Genomic DNA, 25,580 nt, shown 5'->3' on the forward strand with positions numbered 1-25,580 from the left:
CAAAGGGAGGGTGGCTGGGACCTGAGGGTGGAGTTGGGCAGCCAGGTTGGATATAAAAACCAAACACGTGGGCCTTGGGGGGCTCGCTATTGCTCGCCTCCTGGCTTCACGGCTCCTGGCTCGCGGCCAGCTCTCAGAGTGCCATTTTGGGATTCCTGATCGGGTAGAACTCATTTAAAACTTTGTCTCCCACTTTTCTCCCTGAGCTGTACATTTCCTCATTTCCCCTTCCCTTGTAAATAAACCTTTTATTAACCTTTCGCGTGTGCCTGCAGTAGAGCACTGATAAGTCCTTTTAAGCGTGAGGGTGAGGACCCACAGTCAGGCACCCCGTTTTGTATTGGGGTTGCTCTACAACAGTTATTCTCCTCTTGGGCCTTGGCCGTTAGGCTTTGGGCCCTGCCTGTTTGACAAAACATTTGCCCACAAGGGAATGGTTGATTTCAGAATTTGATTGGGATACGGTATTTTGAAATCCTTCTCTCCTCGACTTCTCCATTCTCTTTGAATTTCTCACTGATAAAAATCTTTGGACGCACTAGAGTTTTGTTACTTTAGCAATGCTCACAGGTGGATATCAACACTTAGAATGGACAACATTTTTTTCCCTAACAGTTTGGGGTCACTGGAAACCCACTGGTTTTGTCTGGTAGCAGCAGGAGCATGGGGTGAAAGGAGAGATTTTAAGATAAGAAAGAGTTGAGGGACTCTGGTGGCCTAGGGTTTAAGTCTCAGCGCTACCACCTCCACAGCCCACTGCAACAACCCTGCCAAGGAGCTAACCCTCATGGCACAGCAGACCTCTCCTGTCTCTCCCACTGCTTTCCTCAGCAGTGTATTTATCTGTAAATCTGCCTGTTCTGCTCCCTACTCTGTCTCTGGTGAATCCTCTTATCCCCCGCACCTCTGGCCTACACCCCAGTTCTTCTACACAAAATAAATAAAATCGGGCCTCCCTAGGGGCTCAGGGGTCAAAGTCTCAGTGCTATCAAGCCATCGCCAACTACTGCAGCATGGGTTCGACCCCCAGTCAGGGAGCTAGCCCATATGGTGCAGCAGACCTTTCCTGTCTTGTCTGCTGCTCCCCTTAGCTGTGTATTTCAGTAGATCCGCTTGTTCTGCTCCCCACCCTGTCTCTGGTGAATCCTCTCCCCTCTCCCCTGCACCTTTGAACCCCAGTTCTTGTAATGCATAAATAAATAAAAATAATCTTTAAAAAAGGTGAACTTTTGTTTTAAAAGAAAGAGTAGAATATACAGAATGGGAGTATGAAGAATTTCAGCAGTATATAAAGCTGTCAGATTCTGGTTTTGGACCTACAATATTGAAATTGATGTGTTGATAAAGGTGTTAATTGTAGTTTCTATCATATTATAGAGTTTTGCCCAACAATGAGTGATTTTAAGTAATAAAATTAATAATTATGAGTACTTCCTTACCATTTTGAATTTATAAAGTGTGTTTCATACTGCAATGTAAGTTATCACCATTTCCATTCTATAACTAAAGAAAGTGAAATTCAGCCATACAAAATGAGCTGCCCCAGCATTTCCTTCTAGTGAGTAGAAAACCAGACCAAAACTCCAGAATATGTTTCCCACCTTACCACAGGGGGTTACATGTTCTGCAGAAGAATGGAAGTCCCAGACACTCAGTGGAAGATTTTTTGCTTTACCTTGCTTAACACAGCAACAGGGAAGACAAAGAGCCTGCTCCATAAAGAATTAAGCACACTCAATAAATTTCTCTCAGACAAAATTGTCAGACTGTGATCTTTGCTCAGAGAAGAATAGCTCTATTTCCCCCACAGATATTAATGGTCCTGCAGGTCCAGCTCTAGTTATGTAACCTTTCTAAATGAAGATACAAGTTATTTTAAATCTACCTGAAACAAGAATTCATTCAGTCCTGAGGTCTTGGTCCTATCCTCTATCTTGGTGTATTTGCTTAATGCAGTTGAATATTGATCTTCTTGATATGCTACATTCCCCACCCCCCCTCCCCCCAAAAATAGGCAGTTCATAGAATACCTATAAAATCCCTATTTGGGTCTTAGTATGATATTATTTGTTTATATATATATATATATATATATATATATATATATATAAAACAGCATGTTCATTTTTAAAAAAGATTTATTTATTTTTACATGCAAGAGCTGGGGCGTAGGCCAGAAGTACAGGGGGTTGAGGGTGGGGGAGAGGATTCACCAGAGACAGTGGGAAGCAGAACAGGCAGATTGACTGAAATACACCGCTGAGGGGAGCAGTGGGCAAGACAGGAGAGGTCTAGCATTCTCATTCTCTTTTTTTTTAAGTATAAAGGAGAAATACTACATATGATATGGATTTCTTTAAATTTATCTCATGAGGAGATGAGACATTTATGAATGTGACAATATATAACAAAATACTAAATAATGAGAAAACAAAGCTATACTAAATAGTGTACTAAAAATGTGTTTTGAATACTAGAAAAGGGAAAAATGTAGCCAGCAGTGTGGACTTTAAGGATTCACAGTTCCCACCAGTGGTAGGAGTGGAAATTGTGGAGGAAAGTACCTTAAACAGGAAACATTGAAAAAGCTGGAGTAGAGGAGGAAAGCATATGATAACATAAGCTAGTCCCAGGGAGTGACTTTCAGCACCAAGCTAAGCTTTTACTGTATGCTGAAGGCAACTGGAAGACTTTGGAAAAAGAATTTCAAAGTTTCACTTAGAAACTGTTGCATTTAGGCGACAATTGGAAGTTGATCTAAACACTACAGATGAATTATTTATTCAATGTTGAGTAGAAATTTGGGTCTTAAGATCTTGACTTGACAAAATAATTGGGTTAGGTGGGCAATTTATGTTGACAGAAAAGCAGAATCCAGAAGGGAACTTGGACCCCTGAACTTCAGATCAGTTTATTTGGTGAAAATGATGGTGATTAGTAAGATAGAGCCATAAAGAGGTCTATAGAAAATGGTTGTGTAGAATGTACTTGGAAGAAAATGAATGTTGGAGATGTTTTCTTTACTAAGTCATTTGTGTGAATTGTAGGGACTCAGTCTGTTTTTTTCTTTTCTCTAAGTTGTCACATATTATATTTATAGAAGTTTTTCTGACTCCATAATACAAGGAACAGATGAATAGAAAGATGCCCAATTCCCCACCAACTTGCTATTCTTTTTAAGTAATTGCAATTGCAGTTGGTGTTTTAGTAGTTCAGTTTTCCATGGTGTGTTTAAATACCCAAACAGCAGTACCTTTGTTGTGTTACATCATTAGTTCAGGATATATTTTTCTGAAATCTGAACTGTGTGTATGTCGAACTACAGATAGGGAATTATACATTGATTAAAACTTGAGGTGAACCATTTGCCCAAATTTAGAAGACATTCTGACCTCATCCCTCTACTGTTTGAAATTCTCTATGGCATTTATTTTTGCTTTCATTTATAGTTATTATTTAACTACTATCTTGAGCACATTTTTGATGTTTGTTAAATAATTTCTATTCTCCTTATTTTCCAAATTTATTATAGGAAGTCTCTGATAGAAATGGAAGTGGAGGGGGATAATGATGTCATGGAAATAGGAAGGCATACTAGGGAAATAAGGATATAAGTTAGAGAGGGAGGGACCTTCTGGATCAAAGTCTAAGACCTTCTGAGGAGTCTCATCCCTCATTTTCTAGGTATAGAGTCCAGTCCATATGCTTCTTTATGCCCTCTTTATTTTTTTTTTCCTCCAGGCCATATTCAATTCCCTAGGTTCTATCCTTCCCAAATAACAAATATTTGGGAAATATCCTATTTGCACAGACTCAACCCAGACTATCTAAAGAGTCTTTGTCTTAGAGTTTGGTGCTGTTTCACATGAAACAGCTTCTGTAGAACTGTGAAGACAGTGGGTTACCGTATCTCCCCTTTAAACAGAAAAAACTGACATATCACTCTAATAATAGGAGTATTACTAATAATTCAGGTTTGAATGAATGGGGAACCCCTATAGGAAGATCATGATAAATGGAATATGGAAGTTCTGATTATTTCATGACCTACTGACTTTTTAGAATTAGGGTCCCCTCTCTTGGGTTACTCACTTTCAGGGATGATAGTTGACACATCATGAGTGTCATGGTGTTATTACTAAATTTAAAAACTAGACCCTCACTTCTTGCCCATCAAGGAAGGCCTGGATGGATAAAGGGAGTGGATGGGACTGCCATGGGAACTGGGCCACTAAGCTGATCCGTTAAGCTGGTGATCCGGATCATGAGTCAGGACACACCCAAGATTAAACACCCTAACCAATCAATGATGCCTGCAGTATAAATAGGGCCTGGGGACCCTCTCTGTGTGCAGACCTCACCTGCCATGACAGCTGCCTTTCTTAACAGTGTATTTCAATATCTCCCCTTTTCTGTTCTCCAACTGTCTCTGGTGAATTCTTTCACCCTTACACCTCTGGTCTACAAGACTCTTCCAACCTACATGAGGACATCCCAGTAGTAGGATCCCAATGGGAGGAACTAAGGCTTCCTGCCAGCAGTCATTGAGGCCCTCTGGTGAGTGTGTCCTTCACACCCAACTGACCCTTCCGATGCCATCACATCCAAGCTGATCTCTCTTTTTTAAAAAAAGATTTATTTATTATTTATGCGTACAAGAACAGGGTTACAGGCCAGAGGTGTGGGGGGTGAGAGGATTCACCAGAGACAGTGGGGAGCAGAACAGGCAGATTGACTGAAATACACTGCTGAGGAGAGCAGTGGGTGAGTCAGGAGAGGTCTGCTGTGCTATGTGGGTAGCTCCCTGGTTGGGGATTGAACTTGTGCTCAGTGACTGTGGATAGCTTCATAGGTTGTATCTTAACCCCTTGCACCACCAGGGAGGTCCTGATTTCTTGATTAAGCCTCATGAGATACCCTGCCTGAGAACTACCCTATTAAGATACCTGTGTGGGTCTTCTACTCCTAAGTAGCCTGTTCAGCCACTATTTTGTCACCTGTAGTTCTAAATCCTAAGCAAAGTCAAAATGGCCTGGTCAGTTAGGTACAGGAACCCAACCCTGAAGGTGCCCTTCAAATCAAACAAGAGCACAAAGCTGGATCACACTGGGAAGGCTATGCATTGCCTGGGGGGGCCTGAGGACCAATGTATAACAAAGGACCCCAGAAGCTTATCAGTGGAACACCTTGTTGATAAGATTAAAACCATGGCTGGGGATTAGGGCATGATCTTAATGACAATACTGAGTCATCAAACAGAGGGGAAGTGCCTGGAGGGCAGACTCACAATCCCTAATGTTCTACATTCTTCCCCTTTCTTTAATCTCCTTCTCCTTAATCTCCTTCCCCTTTCCTTTTGCTCCTCCCCCTTACAACCGATGCTGTGCATCAATAAAAAGGCCAGGATCTTGCTCTTCCGCAGCATCCTGCATTATGTAGCCTGCTCCCCGACTCCCGTTTCTTAATCAGTGTGATGTTGCCCAATGCAACAACCCTGGAACTCTGACTCCTTTTTGAAATGGTAAATTCCACCTTTGCTTGTTTTGTACTATTCTGAGTCCTGGGTTCAGCCAGTCTCCCTCCGTCTTTAAGTGTCTTCTAGCAGTGAGATGCACGATGGTGTCTTTTCCTTGTGAACATGTACAAGAGTATGATTCAGAAGCCAGTTTTCAGCTTTAATTTTAAATGAAATGCTTCACTCAGACTTTTTTTTTTTATGAGAATGATGGGTTGATCTGAGATTGGCATAATAGAGTATAAAGTCTTTTTTTCTTTGAACAAAATTATAAGGAGAAAGTGGGCAGTAGGGGGAAGGGCAAGTTGAAGTTGGGTTCAGATGCTGCCAGGAGAGCAAGCAATACCCAGTGAATCGTGATTGTGTTTGCTTCCTGTCCCCTTTGTGGTCTGCCTATAGCTCCCTGGCATTCAGGGACATTGTGCCCAGCACCTGGCAAGTGCCTGGTACCCGGTCCTATAGGATTTGCGTGACACAGTCCAGAGGGAGTGAGGAGGTGAGTATTTGACTTTCCTGGTAAAGGAAGCGGGTGCCCTGAGTGGAGCGTGGAGAGAGAGGAAAGACAGGGCTGAGAGTGAAGACAGTACACAAAACCAACTTTGAGGGCAGTGAGTGGTTGATAACATTGAACAAAATGTGGAATTCTGCTTCTCCACAAACACTTTAGAAGGCCTGCATTGGCAGTGCTGCAGGGGATCCCAGATGCCTGTGGGGTGGTCCTGGAATAGGACGCCACTGAGGTTTGTGTGGAGGCCTTGGCAGGGGCCCAGGGCTTGGGTCCCAGGCTTGCATCAGCTGTGGAGCTTGTGGAGGCCAGGCCAAAGACAAAGAGTAGATCCCCTTCATCAAGCTGGGCCATCTGGTCAAGGACATGAAGATTGAGTCGCTGGAGGAGGTCCATCTCTCCTTCTTGCCCATTAAGGAATCAGAGCATTGATTTTTTTCTGGGGCCATCCCTCAAGGATGAAGTTTTGAATTTATCCAGTGCAAAAGCATACCTCTGCTGGCCAGGTGGCCAGGTTCTAGGCATTAGTATCCATCAGAAATTACAACGTACATGTTGATCTGGGTGTTAAATATTCCTAGGAAGTAGCCACTGCCACCCAGGGGGCTATTCATTCTGGCTAAATTCTCCATCCTGGTTCTGTGAGGCTACTGGGGGAACAAGTTCAACCCTGTCCCTTGCAAGGTGACCAACCTCTGTGGCTCTGTGCTGGTTCTCATCCCTGTCCTCAGGGCCGCTGGAATTGTTTTGGCCTCTGTGTCCAAGAAGCTGCTGCTGATGGCCGGTAACAATGACTGCTGCACTTTAGCCAGGGTTGCTGATGGCCAGTAATAATGACTGCACTTCCACCCTGGGCATCTTTGCCAAGACCACCTTGGATGCTATCTCTAAAACCTACAGCTATCTCACTCCTACCTCTGAAAGAGACCATGTTCACCAAGTCTCCTTATCAGGAATTCACTGACCACTTGTTGAAGACACACAAGAGAATCTCCATGCAGAGAACCATGGCCTCCACATTTTTTAAAAAAGATTTATTTATTTATGCATAAAAGAACTGGGGTGTAAGCCAGAGGTGTGGAGGATGAGAGGATTCACCAGAGACAGAGTGGGGAGCAGAACTGGCAGATCTATTGAAATACACTGTTGAGAGGAGCAACAGAAGAGACAGGAAAGGTCCACTGCGTCATGTGGGTTGCTCCCTGGCCAGCTGGGGATCAAACTTGTGCTGCAATAACTTGATAGCACTGTCTTTAACCACTGTGCCACCAGGCAGGCCCTCCACATAATCTTTATACCAGAAAATAAAGTGAATTATATCTGGGGAAAAAAAGTGAAATTCAGTAAATACGTGATTGTTATGATGTTTGTGGATTATTAAATGTTTCTAAGTTTTGATGTATTATGAAAAACACAAGTGAACACATGGACTATGGACACATAGACTATAATTCATCTTTTACATGATTATATTTTTGAAAATAATTTTGGCATCACTATCTGTCATGAACTGAAAGTTTGTGTTTGTCCACAAATCCTATAGTGAAACCCAGTGTGACTGTATTTGAAGATGGGGCTTCCAAGGGAGTAATAAGTTTCTAGCCAAATAAATAAATCTTTAAAAAAAAAAAAGAAAGAATCAGCTAGAACCTTGATCTTGAGCTTTCTGCCTTCAAAACTGTGAGAAAATAAGTCTCTGCTGTTTATGTTGCCCAGTCTATGTTACTTTTGGCCAGGAAAAATTCAATTATGAGTGACTTTTTCCCTGAGCAAAAAGGCTTTTTATGGACATTATTTGCTTCCTGGTGCTTTCCCAAATTTATCTTTTCTCAGTGAACATCACATTATAGAATACTGAAAATCAAGTAGTAAAAATAGAAACAAAATTTTTAACTTTTACATTCTGTCTGAAAATTTCTGGAAAAGTCTTTATATCCCCTGCCCTTCTTATAGATTGTGTATTTTATATCAGCTTTTTAAAACATTTATTTATTTATGCATTCAAGAACTGGGCACAGGCCAGAGGTATGGGCGATGAGAGGATCCACCAGAGACAGAGTAAGGAACAAAACAGGCAACTGATGGACCTCCCCGGTGGCACAGTGGTTGAGCGCTGGGTTGCGATGCTGCCCGCGGCCTCTGTGGCGCCGGTTCGATCCCCGGCTGCTCCCCGACCACCAGAGTAGGGTCCCACATGGCGTGCAGACCTCTCCTGCAGCCCACTGCTCCCCTCAGCAGTGTACTTCAGTCCTTCTGCCTGCTCTGCTCCCCGCTCTGGCTCTGGTGAATTCTCTCACCCTCCCGCACTTCTGACTGTACCCAGTGCATGTATAAACAAAACAAACAAATAAATAAATGAATAAAACATGCCTCTATTAAAAAAAAAGAATTTAAAAACAGGCAACTGAAATACACTGTTGAAGGGAGCAGCGGGCGAGTCAGGAGAGGTCTGCTGAGCCATGTGGGTAGCTCCTTGGCGGGCATAGAACTCATGCTGCAGCAGCTGCGAATAGCTTCATACTTTGCATCTTAACCCCTTGAGCCACCAGGGAGGCTCCTATGTCAGCTCTTAATTACAACAGCTGGTTTTTAAATAAAATAAACATTTATAGTTGTCAAATTAGGGAATGATTGTTATTTTTATAAATGAACACATTTGTCCAAAAGGATGTAGGAATGGGGAACAAATTACTTCTCTGGTAACTTTTAGGTCTCAGTGTAATAATTTCTCCCATCAATATATGAATCTTAAAAGGTTAGGAAAATAAACATTTCCTTTAAAGTTCATCCTCTGATTCGTATGATAATATGATGGAAAGTGTTAGAAGTGTAGAAACAGTTGAAAACTTGAGGACCACTTTTGTATCTCTAACTCTTAAGTTAGTTAAGTTCTTTGAACAAATTTTCTGCATTCCTGCTTTGACTAAGCAGAGCAAATGTATTAGACCCCCAAAATATTTTTCTTTTTCTTTTTTTTGAAAACATTCAAGGATAAGGACTTCGACCAGAGATAACTAGGCATGAGAATTGCTGTCACTTTGACTGTAAACACTTATCGTCTGGGCTCCAGAAGTAAACCTTCTTCAGGGTGAAAAGGAAGTAAGAGCTAGCATTTCATCATCAAAACCAATATGTCTTGCCAATTTCTGTCAACAAACAAACAAAAGTTTTGTTCTGTTTCTTTCAGGCATGGAAAAACGATGACTCAGCCCTCTCAGCATAGAGTGGCAGGACTTCTCGAGCCGGCACATGGTCAGTGAGGGAGCTACACCACCCAGCTAGAAGGACACCAGAAGCTTGCTGAGGCAGTGGTGCACAAAACCAGGTCAGATACCACGGAAGAATAGCCCTACTAGAAAAGGGGAGGAAATATCTGTGGCCCTAGAAGAGGGGGGTTAAGTGGTATTAAGTTTTCTTTTTTTTTTTTTTTTAATTTTAGTGATTTATTTGTTTATGCATACAAGAGCTGGGGTGCAGACTAGAGATGTAGGGGGTGGGAAGATTCACCAGAGACAGAATGGGGAGCAGAACAGGCAGATCCACTGAAATACACTGCTGAGGGGAGCAGCAGGTGAGACAGGAGAGGTCTGCTGTACCATGTGGGTCACCTCCCTGGCCCGGGATTGAACTCAGGCTGCAGTGGCTGCAGATTGCTTGATAGTGCTGACGCTTAACTCCTTGTGCCACCAGGGAACCCAGTCTTATTTTTTCTTGATTGGATAGCAGTTTCTTCTTCTTCTTCTTCTTTTTTTTTTTTTAAAGATTTATTTATTTATTATACAAGCAAAGCACTGGGTACAGTCAGAAGCACGGGAGGGTGAGAGAATTTGCCAGAGCGGGGAGCAGAACAGGCAGACTGATGAAGTACAAGCAGTTTCTTCTTAAAATATGAAAAGCTCCCCAAATCATGAAGTTAATTATATGTTTTTTTCAAAATTAATTAATTTTTTAAAAATTGATTTATGCATACAAGCACTGGGGTACAGGCTACAGGTGCAGGTTGTGGGGGCGGTGAGAGGGTTCACCAGAGACAGAGTAGGGAACAGAACAGGCAGACTGACTGAAATACACTGCCGAGGGGAGCAGTGGGTGAGACAGGAGAGGTCTGTTGCGCCATGTGGGTAGCTCCCTGGCCCACCATCGAACTTGCGCTGCAGCTGCTGTGGATAGCTTCACAGTGCAGTGCTCAACCCCCTGCGCCACCAGGGAGGCCCTTTTTAAAAAAAATTTTAAGTCAAACAAAAGTGGCTTAAAACTTGACTTGCTTAACCTGCTGGCTGTGAGTGGGTTGACACTTGAGTATGCAAGATGTGCTGAGGGCAGGGTGTGCAGCACACCGTTCCATAGGCAGCTTTCTACTCTGGACATGTGACTTGTAGTGATGTGTGTTAAAACATGCCTTCAAATACAAAAAACACACTGCTTTGTTTAGTTCCACTTGCATTTGAAATCATAATGTGGAGCAGTCATGACCCCTCACCCAGTCTCCTCCATTCCTGACACCATACACACCCTCAGCATAGCACCACCATGGGGACACTGCTGTTGACATAGTTGTGAGACAGGACAGCCATTGTGGCCAGGGAACTCCTGCAGGCTTAGAACCACTCCCTCCTCCTCCCCAATCCTGGCAACTATTAATCAGCTCTCCATGTTCATAAGACATGTCATTTCAAGAATGTTCTATAAATGGAATCATATCATATGTTACCTTTTGGCATTGACCTCTTTCATTTATTGTAATTATTTGGAGATTCGTTCAGGTTGTTGTGTATCAATAGTTTATTTCTTTTATTGTATAGTACTTTTCCAAGCTGTGGATGGGCCGCAGTTGTGGAAGACCATCTGGGTTGTTTCCATTTTGAGCTATTACAAATAAAGCTGTTATGAACATTGTATGCAGGTTTTGAGTGAACATAAGTCATCAGTTCTGAAGGATAAATGCCTGGGAGTAGGATTGCTGGGTCGTTTGATAATTGCATGTTTACTTTGTTAAGAAACTGCCAAACTGTTTTCCAGACTGGCTGTGCCATTTTACATTCCCACCAACAGTACTTGAGTGATCAGGTTTTTCCCCATCCTCATCAGCACTGGATGTTGTCACTGTTTTTATTTTAGCCCTCTTGATAGATACATAGTGATATAATATTGTGATTTTATTTTATTTTTATTTTTGCTTACAAGAACTGGGGTATAGGCCAGAGGTTGGGGGGCAGTGAGAGGATTCACCAGAGACAGAGTGGGGAGCAGAATAGGTGGATCTACTAACATACACTGCTGAGGGGAGCAGCAGGCGAGACAGGAGAGGTCTGCTGTGCCATGTGGCTTCCTCCCTGGCTAGCCAGGGATTGAACTCCTGCTGTGAAGGCTGGCAGTAGCTTGATAGTGCTGTCTTTAACTGGTGGGCCACCAGGAAGGCCCCCCTGTTGTGATTTTAATTTGAATTTTCCTGATGGTTTATTATATTGAATATCAGTGTGCTGAACATGTTTTCATGCTCATTTTCCATCTGTATATCCTCTTTGGCAAAATGTCTTTTCATATCTTTTGCCCATTTTTAGTTAGATTGTTTTTTACTGTTGAGTTTTGAAAGTTCTATATGTATTTGAGATACAAGTCCTTTTTTGGGATATGAGGTTTGTGAGCATTTTCTCCCAGCCCGTAGTTAATTTTTTCATCTCCTTAACATGGTGTTTTGCAAAGCCATGTGAAATATTTTGTTACTGATGAAATACAATTTATCGGTATTTTTCCTTTATGTGTCAAGCAATTGAATATTGAGCTAGTCTTACATCCTTTGAATAAACTTGATCTTGGTATGGAGCTGTTTTTATATTTGCAGAATTCTATTTGCCACTTTATTATAAATTTTTGCATCTATATTTAAGAGGATATGGGCCTGTAGGGGTCTTTTTTTCTTTCTTTTTTTTTTTTTTTGCACTGTCTGGTTTTGGTATCAGGGAAATACTCATTTCATGAAATGAATTCAGAAGCACTCTGTCCTCTTCTGTTTCCTCAAAGAGATTATGTAGAGTTGGAGTTAATTCTTAAAATGTTTGGCAGAATGCTGCAGTGAAATTATCTGAGCATGGAGATTTTAATATTTTGGGCAAAGTACTTGCTTTCTACATAGGTCTATGAGTTCTTTAATGGATTCCTTGGGACTTCCTATAGGTAGCTGTGGGTGTGTCCGTGAAAAGTACTCATAAAAAATAAATTCTATAAAGTCAATAGGTATTAACTTGCTGAAATGTTAATAATTCTTTACATTCCATGCAGAGAACTAGTGTTTAGACATACATATTTCATTTCATCATCACATTTGTCTTATGAAGTCAATGGGTTATTTTTGCCTTTTAATTTTACTTCAAAGTTTGAATGACTCACTCATGTTCATAGTAAGCTAGGAAGGAGCAGAAACAAACTTGACACTCAGATTATCTGATTCCCATCTTTTCTTCTTTTTTTTTCAAAGATTTATTTATTTATATATACAAGAACTGGGGTACAGGCCAGAGGTGTATGTGTGTGGGGGGGGGTGAGAGGATTCACTAGAGACAGAGTGGGGAGCAGAACAGGCAGATCAACTGAAATACACTGCTGAGGGGAGCAGCGGGCAAGTCAGCAGAGGTCTGCTGCACCATGTGGGTATTTCCCTGGGCGGGGATTGAACTCATGCTACAGTGGCTGTGAACAGCTTCATAGGTGGTGTCTTAACCCTTTGCGCCACCAAGGAGGCCCCCCCATCTTTTCTTTTTGATGGGAAATGGGGATCTTGCATTACAATGCAGGAAAAAAGAAAAAACAACAAACAAAAAACCCCTAAACTATCCCAGAAAGAGGCAGGTGGACATAAGAATGTTTTCCTGTGAAAGCTAATTGCTCCTAGTTATTACTTCTTAGAAGAAATTTCTCAAGGTACTTGATGCTTCAATGAGGATTTTCCTTTTTAAAAATATATTATGGGGGTCTCCCCAGTGGCGCAGTGGTTGAGCGCTGGGTTGCGAAGCTGCCCGCAGCCTCTGCAGCGCTGGTTCGATTCCTGGCTGCTCCCCGGCCACCGGAGGGTCCCACATGGCGTGCAGACCTCTCCTGCCACCCGCTGCTCCCCTCAGCAGTGCACTTCAGTCCTTCTGCCTGCTCTGCTCTCTGCTCTGGCTCTGGTGAATTCTCTCACCCTCCCTCGCTTCTGACTCTACCCAGTGCTTGTATAAATAAATAATTAAATCTTTATTAAAAAAAAAAAAAGAAATTGTTGAAAGGGTAAAATTTATTAAAAAAAATATATATATATATTTTGGGGCCTCCCCAATGGCCCCATAATATATATATATATATATATATATTATGGGGCCTCCCCAATGGCTAAAGGGGTTAAGACGCAACCTATGAAACAATCCCCACCCATTGCAGCACGAGTTCAATCCCCCACCTGCCAGGGAGCTACCCACATGGCACAGCAGACCTCCTGACTCGCCTGCTGCTCCCCTCAGGAGTGTATTTCAGTCAGTCTGCCTGTTCTGCTCCCCATTCTGTCTTTGGTGAATTCTCTCACCTCCCCCGCTCTGGCCTGTACCCCAGTTCTTGTATGCATAAATAAATAAGTCTTTAAAAAGATTAAATAAAATATATTATGAAAGTAGGTCCAGTGGATGTTTTCAAGCCCAATTACAGAGACATTCTGAAAGACACTGGTATGTGGTAATGCCAACGCCATCAGGAAGGCTCCCCACTTCATTCTTTGAGCTAATTCTAGTCTTGCTGTATCTCTAGGGGCCATGCTTATCCCACCTTCCCCATTCCTACTCTGTCTTCACTGGATCTCTTCATTATTAGTGTCAGAATTGATTCCTGAGTCACTCTAATGAGGGCAAAGCTATGTTAGGGAGCAAGGATAAGTTGTGCTGAAAAAATGATAACAACCCATGCTGGAGAGAGGATGGAAGGAGAGTTGACAATGGGACATTTGAGGTGCTTGAATCTATTCCCTCCCCACCATCTCATACAAATATTTTTTTGTATGCTGAAAAGTTGAAGGAATAGGATCAGCAATATCCATATAGCCACCACTCACATTCAACTTTTTATTATATGCTATTTGAATAGTTTGTATTTATGTGCATATATTCTTTTCAAGTAATGAAGCAACACAAGGAAAATTTCATGGCCCAGGCCCAGGTCTGGCACATTTGGGTGTATGGATGTAGCTTCTACCCTGTACAGGTTGACAGGTTGAATCATTGTTAAGTCTGGCTTCATCTTACCTTCCTGCTGAATTAGTCTTACCTAGAAACCTAGCCTATTTGGCTAAAGCCTTCATATCTTTTGCCATTTTCCAACCTCCAATCCCACCACCCCACCCTATGTTATTTCCTCTGCTAATTTTTTGTTCTAGAGCTCTACTCTGGTGCCTGCCTACAATGTTAGGTATCATTCTATTTGTTATTGCTACCACACCCTATTTTGCTGCACTCTTCCCACAACTGAGTTTTTGCCTGTTGTTTCTGAATGTTGCAGATTAGGCTGTGGGCCAATCTTACCCTTTGCATAGGCACCCTCTTCTGAGACACCAGCTTTCTCCTTCCCAAGGTCCATGACTGTGACCCCAATATGTAGAAACTGAGCCAGAATGGGTTGGATAAGATAAAGTCATCTTGTTCCTCTAAGTTGATGTAAAACCTCATTAATAACTCATTAATATAACCCTTGCCCTGTCTCTTAGAACTGTAGTTACTTAAAAATATCTTACCTTTCTTACCAAATTTTAATCTCTAAATGGCATAATTTCTTACATGTATTGTGTCACCCATAGTGTGCCATATGTGAAAACGTATTGGTATATTTCCTGAATTTATTGAATGACTTTATTGATAGAACTAAATAAAGGAATAATTGTGGTAGAGCAGAGGTAGAAAGATTTAAAGGATTTGTGGTAATCTGAATTTAAAATAAGGGATGGTCATATTGAGGAGGAAGGTTGATAGTCTTGAGAGAGCAGGACAGGAGATACTACCTACAGACACAAAGGACACACTCACATGCTTCTCAATACAGCTGTGCATAGTGGAGACTAGTAGTAAGGCCTGGATAGGCAGGATGGGAAGGTCAGGTTGTGTCAGGTAGATGATAGAGCATGTGGAAGGGGAGAGAGGGAATGTTTCAGGAGGGTTTTAGGTTGTGGGCAAATATACTATGATGACACATTTCTTTGATGGCAATATGCAAGATATGTGGCAGGGCCTTCCCTGGTGGTGCAGGCGGTTGAACGCAGCGCTGTGAAGCAGTCCGCAGCATCTGCAGTGCGGGTTTGATCCCGGCCTGCCGGCGAGAATCCCACATGGCGCGGCAGACCTCTCCGGTCTCGCCCGCTGGTCCCTTCAGCAGTGTATTTTGTCAGTCTGCCTGTTCTGTTTCCCGCTCTGTCTCTGGTGAATCCTCTCACCCTCCCGTGCATCTGGCCTGTGCCCCGGTTCTTGTATAAAAATAAAATAAATCTTTAAAAAAAAAAAACAAAAAAGATATGTGGCAGTAAAGAGGAACATGGGCTATATAACAAATAATAATATCGCATCTTGACTCTTTCCCTTTTGCTCCAAATTTTATCTTTTGGTTCCTTCTGAGCTAAGAAAATGGCCTTTTCTCATATTGACTAGGAAGATGGGAAACATCAACTTTTAGTTTTGCAAGAAGAACCCAGTTTTTTATTTTTTATTATTTTTTAAGGATTTATTTATTTATGCATACAAGAACTGGGGTACAGGACAGAGGTGCGGGGGGTGAAAGGATTCACCAGAGACAGAGTGGGGAGCAGAACAGATGGATCAACTGAAATACAATGTTGAGGGGAGCAGCAGGCAAGTCAGGAGAGGTCTGTTGTGCTATAAGGGTCACTTCCCTGGCTAGGGATCGAACTCATACTGCAGTGGCTGTGGAAACCTTCATAGTGCTGCGACTTAACCCCTTGCGCCACCAGGGAGGCCCCCCAACCGTTTTTTAAATAAGAAATTGTTATGTAGTATGTGTTTTCACAAACACTTCTGAAAGTAATCAAGGGAGAACTAATCATCGAACATCAGATTAGGAAGGTTTTAAAGTAAGACCATTGCTCATTATGAGAGTCCTTCCTGGAAATCAAATGGTTCCAGCAAGATAGATTCATTGGCCAGGGCCACTATTCTTTCCACATCAGGAGGTTCAAAAATGTTTTTACTTAGAAAATCATTGGGAAATCTGACAGTAAATACAAGGTCTCCATTATTTTCAGGGTGTTTATTGTGTACCTTTTGCAGAAGTCCAAAGGAAAAACAAAAAACCCTGTATTATATTTCTTGACGAGAAAACTTCTCTCTTCCTAGTCTGAAATAGCCTTCAATTACATATTCTCCAATTTCTTTTCTAGTCTTCAAATAAAATAAGCAGATTCAGTTCTCCTGGCAAGTCAACACGTGGACCATCAGAAACTAGGGGTTTGATTGTGCAGTCTTGGGCCTACTGTCACCAGAGTCTGGTCTCTAGTCACCAAAAACCTCCAATTCTGCCCCCTTGGAGGGCAAATGGGTTCTGCCCACATTACCTGTGATCCTATGAGCTGCAGTTTCCATGAAAGTGGCCTACACCCCAGTTCTCATACACATAAATAAATAAATTGTTTAAAAAAAAAAACTTGGAGTTTACTATGTATCCAACAGGAAATAACCAGCATTTAATCAGGAGAGTGAAATTGTCTGACTGGGATTTAAGAATACTATTACTTCACATTTCTTCAAAGCAGAAAAGGAACAGGATCAGAGCAGTGGTTTCCAACCCATGACAACTTTGATTCCAGAAGATATTTTATTATATCTGGAGAGATTCTTGGTTATCATGATTGGTCGGGGCAGGGTGGAGGGAGAGCTGCAGGCATTGAGTGGGTGGAGGCCAAGAATGCTGCCCAGCACCTTACAGTGCCCTAGGACATGAAATTATCACACCCTATAATCAACAGTGCTGCTGCTAGGAACCCAGGGAGGGCAGCATCAGAGCTCCCACTGCTGTGTACTTGGACTGAGCCAGCGGCCCTGGGGCAAAGTGGCAGACAACTTCCAAGTGCATTCTGAAGCTGGCAGCAGGACTTGCTGACAGCTTCTCACATGGGAAGGAGGCAGAGCCCAGGTGCCTGGGAGCCTACTGACAGTGTTTTATTTAGATGGAGAAAACTGGGGGACTGTGGCAAAGGGCGATCTGAGGCTTCTGTTTGGGTTTGTTAGATTGAAGATAAGACTCAGACATCCCAAGTGCTGATGTCAAGCTGTCAGAAGCTCAAAGAAAATGTCAAAAAATGCATGTAAAAATATTGAAATCTTCAGCATATGCATGGTCTTGGGACAATCAGAACTGATATGATTAGGGAGATAATTCCAGGAAGACTCATAATAAAACCCTGAGGTACTCCAATATAAGCTCATTAATATTCACTCAATGTTCCTTTTTTGCATTGGTAATAACCAGAAAAACTGCTGAAATCCTCACTGTTGACAAAAAACTATATTTTCTACATTACTATATAATTTTTTAAAGATTTATTTTATTTATTTATGCATACAAGAACTGGGGTGTAGACCAGAGGATTTACCAGAGACAGAGCAGGAGCAGAACAGGCAGACTGACTGAAATCCACTGCTGAGGGGAGCAGAGGGAAAGACAGGAGAGGTCTGCTGTGCCATGGGGGTTATCTCCCTGGCTGGTGATAGAACTCATGCCACAGTGGCTTCCAGTAGCTTGATAATGTTGAGATTTTAACCCCTGCACCACTAGGAAGGCCCATAGTTTTTATTTTGGTTTATTATTTTAAGTAAAAGTGAACATTTTATTGAAATCAAAATATAATAGTTATACTATTTAATTGTACAAAATTCAATGACATGAAAATAAGATAATGTTGGGAGTCACATTAAATGAATCTATACTAGAAAAAGATCTACTTAGGCATTATGATGCCATAAATTAAACCTGAGTCATTGTGGCATCAGTTAAATGATGAGTCAGGTTGGAGATAGAGAAATCAAAGGTACTTTTATGGAAAGAGGACCCGCATAGATGTGTTTTTCCCAGTGTGGGTGTTCAGATCCAGAGGCTCTGAAAGTTGCCCTAAACCTTCAAGTGACTTGTCATCCCTGAACAAGAGGAATCTTCTTCCTTCCTGGGGGACCTGGTGACCTGGGGCTCTTGACCCAGGTACTTCTGACCTCTGTGGGCTGTGTGTAGAGCAGCAGCTCTTCAGAAAACTGCCCTTCAGAAAGACGAATGTGAACTGTAGGTAAGCCAGTGTTTGTCTGAAATGGTCATTCTCCTTCCTTAGCTGCGGAAGGAGGGCTGCCATCCATCTTTCTTCTGAGTTTGTTTTCGTAGAAGACAATCATGTTTTGATAGAAGGTGGTTTTTCTTCAGTTCTTGCTTCATGTCTTCACCATCTCCTTCACCCCTGGTTTCTATCCATGTTGGGATCTTTCCTCTGGATGATGAGGCAGCAGGTTCCCTCTCAGCAGCAGCGTTACAGACTCCTGATATAACCCAGGCAGCAGCTGGTGTGTCAGCCAAAGCTACCTAATGTCACTTCTGACGTGAGAACTTCCAGATTCCAAAGATGCCTGCTCCCTTTGGAGGTTTTTTATGTATTCAGTAAACTTCATTTGATTTTCTTTACCCAGTTTTCTGGGTAGTTCCCTTTTTTCTCCTTCTTGCCTCTTAAATGACACGTGTAAGTTCACAGGACAAATGAGAAGCTTCAGATGCTTTTCAGACAGAGCCTGGGAGAGGTGCACCTCCTGCTTCTCTTTTCCTCTTTCCAAGTCGTCCACTACTGCAGGCTCCTTATTAAAGGGATCAGGCAGATGGATGGTTTTCAGGATGAATTCGACAGAAAATTTAATGGGCTTACTTTTTGTCCTTCTGTTAGGGAGAAGTGATGTCCTGAGCTAAACTCATACAGGCTTTGTGGACCCCACCCCCACTCCAGACTAAAGCCATCAAGACATTGGGAAAGACAAATCCCATCACCACCAAAGGGAGGGTGGCTGGGACCTGAGGGTGGAGTTGGGCAACCAGGTTGGGTATAAAAACCAAACACGTGGGCCTTGGGCTGGCTCGCTGTCGCTCGCCTCCTGGCTTCATGGCTCCTGGCTGGCGGCCAGCTCTGAGAGCGCCATTTTGGGATTCCTGATCGGCGGATCGGGTAGGACTCATTTAAAACTTTGTCTCCCACTTTTCTCCCAGAGCTGTACATTTCCTCATTTCCCCTTCCCTTGTAAATAAACCTTTTATTAACCTTTCGTGTGTGCCTGCAGTAGAGCATTGATAAGTCCTTTTAAGCGCGCGGGTGAGGACCCACAGTCGGGCACCCCGTTTTGTATCAGGGCTGCTCTACAACACTTCAACATCTTCCCTGTCCCTGCACATGAGCACGCCCACAAATCTCCTTGTTTCTGCAGTGTGCGGGCACTCTCTACCTCCATCCCACCCTGTCCTGGGATAGTGATTCAAGACCTCACTGAAGATGATTGTTTTCATCCACACCATCCATTAATTTCTTCTGAAGGTGTCGTACTTAGGTCTGAAATGTTTTCAGCATGTTTTTCGTATTGGTCACTTGGGATAGATGGGCTTCTAATGCATCTCCAAGGGACTGCTGGAGGTGAAACTTCAGTGCCCAAGAAGTGAAAGTTGGGGGGTACCCAAAGCTACCTTTCCCTCGTGGGTAAAAGTCCACCCACGAGGCATTGGCCCAGAGCAAGACCCCAAAGCCTGCCACAAATCTAAAGTATCTTCCAGTGGGGACCCACAGAAAAGGATCAGAAACAGCCAGACAAGTCTGGGAGGAAAAGAGCAAAATCAAAATCAAGATAAAAACCGCCATTGTCACCTCCCCATGGGTCTCTCACCCACATCTGTGTCACCCAGTCCAGGACCAAGAGGCAAGTGCACGTTTTTGACATGTCTCTCTGTTCCATGTGCCTCCTCCAGGTCTCCTTTTGGCTCCATCCTGCTTCCTTCCTTCCTCAGTCTCCTCTCCAGCTTCTTCTCCTCCCTGCTCAGCTCCACCCTCTTTTTGGGTGGGGCAGGAAACCTGGAACCTCCCCCTTTCCTGGGGACCACCCTGTTAGAGTTTGACCAACTTTTTCTCTTTTCTTACCATTAATCTCCTCTTTACTACCAAAGCCACCAGGGCAGCACAGAGCAGGAGCTCCCAGGGAAACCCGAGACTTGTCTCAAAGGTTTTGGTACTGCCTGCAGAGCTGCCACAGTCGTGCCAGAATCTGCCAAGAAAACATGGAGGGGAGGGAGAGCAGGAAGCAGGCCCTCCCTGACTCCATAGGGTCCTACAAATCTGTCTCAGGAGCCAGTGTCCTGGGAGCCACCCCTGAATCCAGTGGAATACTTGCTCCCCAGTGGAAACAAGTGCCAGGCAATGGGTCATGATGATGTCATTTTTGGAGTCAGTGGGTTTGGGGTGCAGGGTCCTTGGGTTCACTCCGGGAAAGGTTTCACCAGCACTTCCCTTTCAGCGGCATATTGTGAGTTTTCTAGGAGAGTTTCTCCATGAGACAGAGAAGTTAGTTATATTTAAAGAGCAGGTTTATTAGAAAAGGGACAGAAGAGTAAAAGACACTTGCATAGACACAAACTGGCAGGAAGAGCTGCCCAGAAAGGGACAGGTTTGCTGAGAGAGGCCTGCATGTTTGCAGGCAGGCAGCCTTGAGGAGAGCTGCCTCCACTGAGGGAGGTCAGTGAAGAGAAGCCCTGGCATGGTACAGATCATGGGCAGGCAAGAGGCTGCTGCCCTGAAGAGGCAGAGAGTTGATGAAAAGAAGCACCTGCATAATCACAGGTGGGTAAAAAGACTGCTGCTCCTTTGCGGGGGAAGTGTTAGGTTTTATCATCTTATTTTGGTGAGGAGGCGCTCATCTTTGTGGATGGATGGTTTGTTCCTTAATCTCCATATCTTCACCTTCAGGTCTGTGCTCCTGACACTCCCTACAGCAGTCTGATACCTGCCTGGGTCTTGTGCCTGGTGATCTAGGCGTTGGCGCCTGAGGATCTTATTTTCTATAGTTGGGTTTACTGGCTATGTTAATCCCTTCTACCCCCACCTCCTTGTGTGAGACAGGTTCCTGACCTTGTGTCTCCTTTCCAGTTTTTCTATTCTTATCCTCCATCAATACCATCAGGGGGGAAGTTCTAGAACAGAGTTCTCTGACCACTCTGCTTGCTGTACAGATAAAGGTGATATTACCTGTACAGAACAGTACATATTGGGACATGGAGAAGGCTGAGGGTAGCCTGGAACTTGGGCCTATCCAGGCCCCATCTGGCAGTGCAGAAAACTTTATTTTGTTTTTTAAATATTATCCTCTTTTTAAAAGCCATATTAAGATTTTCCATCAAATTTATGACTTTGGAAATACGGGATTTTGTTTTTTATCAGAATAGTCTATGGATACCCACACCAATAACTTGAAGGATATGTGGCCTTGGTGGAATGTGACAGGGCTGAGGTGGGACAAGCATGGTTAACAGGAAGCTTCTGAGTCAACACTGGGTCTGGAATTAAGACTCTGACCCTCTGTGGTGCTGAAGTAACAATACAGTCTCAGGGGGGCTGTGCTGCCACCCTTCGTGTTATGGGGGTCCTATCTATGCCAGCAGAAACCTGGGGCCTGGTGGGCTTAGTGTTGTCATATATCCAAATACATTGAACACTCATGCTGAATAAACATCCTTTGTGAAAATGTTTCATTCTGTTGATCTGAAATTCTAATTCTGAATATTTCAAACTCTTACATTATGCCTAAACTGTAAAGTTTTCATGGTAATAAAAAGCAAGCTGTTCCATTACAGCATGGTATACCTACTGAGATATAAGCAACCATCTGAAGCACCAACAAGTAATTATAAAGAACAGAAACACAAAGTGGAATCGAGGATAATGCCATTTCCTAGAAAAGGGCCTAGTTGTTCTTTGAGCAGATTGGAAACATTTCTCTCTGATTAGAATGTTCCCCAGAACAACATAATACAACTCGATGTACAGACTTTAGGATCTTTATTGACAAAAAACATCTCCCTAGATTTTTAGAGAGATCATGACTCCTCTAAGGTGGCCTACTGGTTCATCTCAGGGAAAAAGCAGGACCTCATTTTCTTTCTAATTGACAGTCAACCCTGGCTGTGAGTCAGCTGACAGATGGGGCCCTGGATGCCCTAGGTCTGTACCTTCATGAACATACATAGAATGCCAGAGAAAAACACATTACCACAAGCAAAATACCTCATGGTAACTCTTCTCCCTCCCTCCCTTCCTTGGCACTATTCCCCTTCACCTGGGTGGCCTACCAGTAGTTGTAAGTTCACAATGCCCTAACAATAGGCCACACTTCCAAGAAGGTTCCAGCCAGGCCTGTCAAAGCTATTATGAGAAGGGAAATGGAACTCTTTGGGAGTGGGTACAAGTTGGGAGTCATGTTGAAAGAGCTTGGGCTTGGCAACACTGATGTGCCACGAGGAAATACACAAAAGAAGGACATGGGTTTGAAGACTGCTCAAGACTAGCTCTGCTTAGAAGGGAGGAGACCTCTCCCAAGTTCCTCCTCAACCCCAGCACTCAGAGAGGAAAAGTGGGGAAACCCTCTCCATGGCTCCTCCTCCTCCCTCCTGAGCTGCATGGCCTCCATCCTCAGGACCTCAACTCTGGGCTGGTGATATCTGCAGAATATTACACACAGTTCAACAACAGGGAGGACCTATCCTGAAGGTTACATTGACCTGGCTATAGATACTATGACTGTGAACTTACTTACCCTTCCTAAACCTCAGCCTATTCTTCTGTAAGTTGGACAGCACAGTATCTGCCTCCTGGGCTGTTCAGAGTCCATCATTGACCATGTGGCTCTTGCTTATATACCCAAAAAGTCACTATTATGGAGCTCAACTATTATAATCACCACTTTATGTTAGACACTTGGTGTGATTTATGCACACAGGTATTTTTAAAAGACCTAGAATTTCACCTCAGTTGTATTTGATGGGTTAGCCAGGAATAATACCATTGATGACATTGTTCTCAATATGGATTTGCTTTGGGAATATGATTTATTTGAAGTTGCGAATTTCCTGAACAATGTGCCAGGAAATACCACCTTCAGAGCTAGAAAGTCTCAGAGAATAATCTGGGCTCCGCCTGTTCAGAGGAGACTGCGTTCAATAGCACTGAAAACAGTTGTAAGTGAGATGGTGTGCAGCCTTCTGCCTGGGCCATGCCTATTCCTGGAGAAGAGTGACTCACTGAATGCTGAAAATATTGCTATTTGGATTTTCATGACAGCTCCTCTAGGTTTCCCTTCCTGCAGTGTCATTTCCTTTAATTATAGCATAATAGTAAACTGTAGCATTTCAATATATTCACACGGAGCAGATGCATTTATATTTTTGTTGTCAGTGAGAATTGCTTGAAGAAATTATGTGGCATTTGCTTATAGGGCTCTTGCAACTCAAAACAAATAACACTGATATTTAAAGGCTCTGAAGTTAGCTCCACTGGGACCATTTTCTCTCCTCTGCCAAATATTCTTGTCAGTACACACCCCTCTAGCCAGGACACAAATGTGTCCAGAGAGAATTTTGCAACTACAACATATTACATAAATTATGATATAAGGGAAGAGGCTCTTTTTTTTTTTTTTTCAATTTTAACTGCTGCCTAAGCTACTTTTATCTAGAATTCCACCTAAACAGAGAAGGAATATGGAATAGAAACATAAACACTGACTCACTCATGATCCAGAAACACTTACCTCATTTGTACACTGAACTCTAATCTTATCTTTGAGCTTATTTCATCTATTTATAGGCATCCTGGCTTGTAGCTGGCCTGCAGGCCCAACAGAAACTTACCCTGAAAACTGAAAATCAGGCTATCCTTTGAGACTGGAATGAGGAAAGAGTGAAGATGGTAGGCCTCCCTAGTGGCCTAGGAGTTAAGTCTCAGTGTTGTCACCATTAAGGCCTGAGTTTGATGCCTGGCCAGGGAACTGACCCACAAGGTGCAGCAGACCTCTCCTATCTCCCCTGCTGCTCCCCTCAGCAGTGTATTTTAGTAGATCCCACTGTTCTGTTCCTCACACTGTCTCTGGTGAATCCTCTCACCCCCTGTACCTCTGAACTACATACTAGTTTTCCTATGCACAAATTTTAAAAAAAATGAAGATGGCAGATGTGACGAGTCACACAGCTGCAGAGGAATCCCAAGTCCACTGCAAATGCTCATGAATCTTGATCTTCATTCATAAACTTGGATAGACCTCCAGGGACCTTCAAAGCTCCTTGGATATAGGCAGAACTGGAATAGTCGGCCCCAAGTGTATAGCACTAATTCAGAAACTAGGCAAGATCTTAATAAAATGTTAAACCAATAGACCCTTCAGAGACATTCAGGACAATACATGCTTCCACAAAAAAAAGAGTAGACTGCTTGCAGGAACACCAAAGTAAGAAAGTCTTAGAGAATGTAATGTAACTTAAAAAAAATTACAAAATTCACAAGCCCAGCTGAATAACAGAATAGACCCATTTACTGTGTCTGTATGATCAGCAGGATATGTCTGAGGAAATCTAGAACATACACGGAAAACACAGAGCCAGGACAAGAGGGTTTCTGCTTTGTAATTGCAGACCAGGTAATTCCAATCAGTCCTTCCTGTGAATACCTGAAGAGAAGGCATATTAAGAACATCTGAACAACATCAAAAGAGAAAACAGGATCCAAGGAGCTATGGGAATTTTCTTCAGCTTTGAAGGTGTTTGCAGTTCTGAAGAGGAGGCTGAGAAGATGGAACTGACTTTGCTGTAGGAGTGAAAGCCCAGATTTTGGGGGGCAAAGGATGGGTAGAAGAGGAGAGGAGAAGAGTTGCCAGCTAACCACTGGGGCTGAACCTCAATTATAGTGAGTTAGGAGCAAATAAGTCCTATAGAGACTGCATCCTGTGTGGCCTTGGGTGGCCCAGGAAATGTGACCATCCGGATTCCAGGTGCTGCTATCCCCAGAGCACAACTCACTTCTTTGTGCCTCCTTGGCGGTCACTTTACATACAAAGGAAGACTTGAGAGGTTGCCACACAGATCTGACTTAGAACCCTGAAATATCTGGCCCTTTACAGAACAGTGTTGCCGACACCTAACAGACAGATTGGTTCCTGCTTCATGCAGCTTACCTGAGAAGTGGGAAGAGGACTGTCTACAATGACAAGTAGAGAAATCATATGAATTGTAATTTTAGGTAGTGATAAGGGCTATGGAGAAGAAGCTATGCGACTAAGGGGAGTGGGGACCCCTAAGGGCTGGATGACCAGAGAAGACCTCTCTGAGGAGGTGGTATAGAAGGAATGGGGCTGTTCTGGGGAAGAGCCTGGCACAGATCAGGTTCCAGACAGCCTGGAGAGGTGAGTAGTGGGTTGGCCCAGGGTAGGGAGCAGGTACTAAAGGAGTTCTAGTGTAACAGGGTGGTCCCCAGGAAAGGGGGAGCTTCCCTGC

General features: G+C 43.2%; 1 pseudogene; it reads left to right on the forward strand.

The window, feature by feature from the left end:
* The first annotated feature begins 291 nt into the window (after nucleotides 1–291).
* LOC119244159 (40S ribosomal protein S2-like) lies at nucleotides 292–23,976 on the forward strand (annotated as a pseudogene).
* The last annotated feature ends 1,604 nt before the right edge of the window (nucleotides 23,977–25,580 follow it).

Source organism: Talpa occidentalis, unplaced genomic scaffold, assembly GCF_014898055.3.
Source record: "Talpa occidentalis isolate TD23 unplaced genomic scaffold, MPIMG_talOcc4v2.1 talOcc4.14, whole genome shotgun sequence".
NCBI lineage: Eukaryota > Metazoa > Chordata > Mammalia > Eulipotyphla > Talpidae > Talpa > Talpa occidentalis.